This window comes from Acartia tonsa, chromosome 1, assembly GCF_053477335.1.
Source record: "Acartia tonsa isolate MP-2025a chromosome 1, ASM5347733v1, whole genome shotgun sequence".
Taxonomy (NCBI): Eukaryota; Metazoa; Arthropoda; class Copepoda; order Calanoida; family Acartiidae; genus Acartia; species Acartia tonsa.
The window spans coordinates 58,521,726-58,527,247 of NC_137260.1; positions in this window are offsets into that span (position 1 = coordinate 58,521,726).

Below are 5,522 nucleotides of genomic sequence, written 5' to 3' on the forward strand. Positions count from 1 at the left end.
TAATAAAGACTCGAACCCAAACCAGATAATGTTCTGTGTTAGGACTCTCAATATCAACTGACTTAAATATATTTTCTCTTTATTCTTTCTGAGAGCAATTAAAGAGTAATTAAGAGTAACAACTAACATATGTCTGTAAACTTAAATATATGACATCACAACATAAATATATGACACTTGTTAAATTTTAAATCAACTACACAAGCCTTAAAGGGGTAGCTTCACGAAATGTATTTGAACTTAATTTAGTGAACCGCATATTTTATCCTGGTTAAATGGTTAAACTACATATATATGGCATATATTTGAAAGAATTTCAATTTTCTACCATGTATTTTTTAAAATATCAAGACTTGGAAATCGTCTTTTTAAATTACATATATAACAAAAAAGACAATTTTTTAGTCTTGATATTTCTAAAACTACGTGGTAGAAAATTGAATTTATTTCAAATATAAATGTAGTTTAAACCATTAACTAGGAATAAATATGCGGTTCACTAAATTTAGTTCAAATGCATTTCGTGAAATTACCCCTTTGAGTGGTTTGTTTATAATCTAAAAGAAAGGGGAACTGTTTTAAATGAATAGCATCTCTATAAGTATCACTGACTGAGTCCTTACAACAGAATAGGTGTAAAACGCCATCAGAGTATATCCTGTTAGAGTTCCCTTAAAGTCAAGTCAATACTGTTAGAGCTAACATCCCTTTTATTTTTTTAGTTTTAGCATAAATTTACTATTTGAACTTTTTATCTTTACAATAAAACATTTTAAAACTTTTTAACTCATTCTTTAGTTTTCCCAGTCCTGAGAGGGTAACTAAAACTAATTCCATCTCTTTAAATATAATATATGTTACTGATTCATGTTAAATCATATACATCTACAAATTTATGACCGTTTTCGTTTTTGCTATGCCTTAATCATGTAAAAAAGCATAGATAAACTTATAACACACAAATAACGTCCTTTTCCTTAAAATTTTCATAAAGTGTAATGAAAGTCCTTGTATAGTACAACACAAAGGGAGAGGTCATTTTCTAGTAAATCCCGTAAAGGTGTGTGTTATAAGGCCTAAAAATAGTAGTAGAACGATAAGGTGCTCTATATATTTGTATTTCCTATTGAATAGAACAATAGGGAAGAAATTTTTTTTTTTTTTTTGATAACCGTACCTGGAATATCTGAAATTTCTATCAAACGCTTTGTTTGGCTCAAACTGACACAAATAAAAAAAAATATAATTATAATAAATCAACCTGTAAAGAATGACTTCTTCCTTTGTTTAATGGTATAGATTGTTCTTAACTTTTACCTTGTACCTATAGAAAACATTATTATTATTATTATATTTTTTTTTAATTTTTGTCAGTTTGAGCCAAACAAAGCGTTTGATAGAAATTTCGTATTTTTTTTAGATAATCCAGGTACGGTTATCAAAAAAAAAAAAAAATTTCCCTATTGTTCTATTCAATAGGAAATACATATATCTAGAGCACCTTATCGTTCTACTACTATTTTTAGGCCTTATAACACACACCTTTACGGGATTTACTAGAAAATGACCTCTCCCTTTATGATTATATCAGGAGATGCATTTGTAGGTTACAATATACAGTATTAACTTTTAAATGGTGGAATTTGTTGAAATACGGCTTCAAAAAGTAAAATGAATCTTTTAAACATCTATCTAGAAGAGATCTTTAAAATATTTTTGGGTTCCATTTTTTAAGCATATGTTTTAAATTGTAAAATATACGATTTTTTTTCTTCTAATAAAACAGATAAACAAAATTGAAAAATCATAACCACACACATCAAGCAAGTTTCGAGTTTTAATAGAGTATTATTAGAACTTTTTTTTTTAGATTTTTAATATAGTTTTTGTAGAAAAATTCTAAAGCTTTGCGAAAGCACTTTTTAGGTAATCTAAATTAATCCACTATAACATAACTTAAGAAATATAATTGAGACAGCATAAAGTGCCGCCAAAAAATGACGCCATGCAATAAAATGACCACTGGTCAATTACAATCCATACTGGCCTATCATATTGTATGACGTCATAGAGTCACTTTGCGCTGTTTCTATCTAATGTTTTTTTTTTATGTTAAACGGGTGCAATTCTATATTCATCCCATAGAAACCACCATTGCAAGATTTCCTAAGGTTTATACTGTAAACCAACTATAAGTTTCAACATTTAAAAGAAAATATGGGCCGAGTACGGCTTTACTCCGACACTCACAAAATTGCTGTTTCTCTGCCTTTCTCTTGACCAATAGAGATAATTCAGAGACAAATTGTCTAAATCAGCCAATAGGTAAATAGTGAAGGTACATCCTAGACCTGTCATTGGTTCAAACATTTTACAGATTTGATTACGTAAATGCATATTTTTTTTCATTTCGTACGCATTATTAGTCAGCTATAAAATGTCGAATTTCATAGGATCAAGCTTTTCTTGTGTGACAAAGCCAAAATTGTGTTAAAATTGTGTGAAAAATGATCCATGTGACGTAATAAAAATTAGGAATTATCCATCTCTCTTTTAAGGGTTTTCTTTCCTTCTTCTCCTCTCATCTCCCTCATTTTAGGACGTCACATGCCTGTTTCTTTTTAAGACACTTTGTCCAGCTACGATGTCTTAAGGTTCACACTGTAAACCAACTCTAAGTTTCAACATTATAAAGAAAATATGGGCCGAGTACGGCTTTACTCCGACACTCACAAAATTGCTGTTTCTCAACCTTTCTCTTAACCATATTTACAAGGAATGAAAGGAACTTTTCTACATTAATATTGTGTCTGTTCGACTGTCCTTAGCGGATAGTTTTGATTTGGTAGATTCATCCTAAAAATTTTATCATTCCTAGGACGAATGGGCATAAATAAGCATAGGAACTCCAAATTTGTGACTCGAAAGGAACGTTAATGATAAATATCGTCCATTTAAATATATCTTAACCCTTAGCAGTCGGGCCCCTTGACGCACCTTAATCGGTCTGGTGGGGGGGGGGCGTTTAACCCCATCCCCCCTCCCTATTATCTCAGTTCCTATTAGAGCTAGAGGGCTAAAATATTTTGTGCAAGTCCCCTGTTTTATGATGAATTTCCGACCTTAAGTAAGTCAAAGTAGTCGGCGCAGTCGGCGGTCGGTGGGAAAACGGCGGCGGATCTTTATTTCAACTTTTTGTTTTGTATATGTTTGTGTGTAATTTTATCATAGTTAAAGAGCTTTCTTTTTACGAATATTATCATCCTTGTTAAGGAACAAAGAAAAATATTGCAGACTGTGCTTTTATATTACTTAATCTTATCATCTTATCATCTAATACATATTTTGTGGATTCGTGTGACTTTAAGGATAATCTTTGAAATTGTAAACATCTACTTTTAAACATCTACTTTTTTATGAAGCAGCTTTTGGTCCTTATAAAAAATGACGTCATACAATACAATTGACAAATGATAAGCCAGTATTTATTTTAACTGACTATTTATAAACTAGAAAAAAACTTTATTTTTAATAAGGAAAATAATACTCATACATGTAAGATGTAAATAATAAAGATACTTTTTTTTTGTTTCTGAGATTGACATGATAAGCTTTGTATGACAGATATAGTCTGATATATCTGACACATCCGAGACATTTTTATTGTTTTCAAACAAAGATTTATATCATTGTTGTCTTAGTATGGGTATACAGGGATAAGACATGGCCGATAATTTGATGTACATCCCTAATGATGATGTACAAAATTTCCCCTTCTGTAGATTAAAATTATTTGTTAAAAGGTTTGAACACCCAACTAAATGAATTAAAATTTACTAAACTCCCCAAAATTGATATACCAACGAATAAGAAAACGTTATTATAAGCTTTGGGGACTAGTGTAATAAACAATCCTTTGTCCCCTTTCTCTCTGATGTGTATGTATATAATTCAATATGATACAATGACAATGCCTACCATATGCAGCACAGAATTACATTATACAGTAAGAAACAAATTAAATACAATTCATGTTTGAAAATTGTTAATTTTACATATTTTTATTGAATTACTGAAAATTACGAATTCCTTGTATACCTCATAAAATTAATGTTATTTGCTTTTTTTAACTTTTTAATTGACTCAGATCAAAGGAATATACGTAAAATACAAAAAGTATATTGTAATTTATATACATACTAGCGGCTACGCCCCCTAGAAGCCTCTAGGGGCACTTAAGGTAGACAGGAGAAAAGTCGACCTCATACCATTTTAAATTTTAATTTCAAAAGAGTAAAAAAAATATTTTTATTGGGGAGAGGGGAGTAAAGATCCCCCCCCCAAAAAAAAATTGTTTAAAACCATCCCAGGACCTATAAGAAGCTTCACTGTAAAGGAGAACAATATCGGTTCAGCGGTTGGCGAGATCCTTCGGGACAGACAAAAAATTCTTACTACTAATTAAATAGTTGTCGTTTTGGAATACTTTGATACTTGGGAAAAAGGGCTTACAGGACTTTTATTTATGTGGAAAGTTAATTAATTATTATAATTGTATGTTTAAAAATGTAGCTGTCTTTAGTGCCCCAAGAAAATGGGGATAGATGACACAGCTTTTGACCTACTTATTCTATTGACGTCATAGTAGAGGGAAAGAGAAAGAAAAGAAGGACAAAAACCCTCTAGGAAAGAGATGTGGCATAGGGTATTTCCTGACGTCAATAGAATAGGTAGGCAAAAAGCAGTGACATCTATCCCCATTTTGTTAGGGCACTATAGACAGCTACAAAAAATCTGTTTAAAATATTTCATATAAAAGTGGAAAAAGTTATCGATCATATAGGTATAGAATAATTTAAGCTGTCGCAAGTTTTCTTGTCATAGACAGAATATGACGCACGAAAAGCCCATAAAGCTTGTTTTGTGATTGAAAGCAATGGCCTTTCATACGTTCAGGCCTTAACTAAAGAAATGCTACGCTTTTAAGTAGAGATGAGGGAAAAGTTTTAGTGCAGGTCACTCTCAATGAAACAAACTTTCAAATATTTTTCTTCTTTGCAGTTCTCAAAGTTCTTACCAGGGCTTGGCAGCCGCGCCTCAGCCGTTTGTGAGCTGCAAATTGAAGCCGTTTTTGAGACTAACTAAGTTTTACTAAGTAGAAGGATTGCATTATTTAAAACAGTTTCGGACAATCAGCTAAAAAATACTAAATTTTCCTGAGGCGACTGCTGAGCCTTGGTTCTTACTTTAGGCATCTTCTTAGAATAAGATATATAGATGCAGGAAAGTAAAGCAAATACAAAAAGTCACACCTTAAAGTTAGAAAGAAAGTTAAGGAATTTATACGTGATGAAATTTTCTTGAAAGAATCAAATTTGAAACAATGAGCAAATCAAGCAATAAGCAAATGTTTGTGTATGCGATCGTGGCTTAACACGTAGCGAATCAACCCGTCGTTGGGAAGGTGATAGGTTCGCATTTTGGACCGACACCGGGTTATAACTAAAGACGTTAAAAATGTT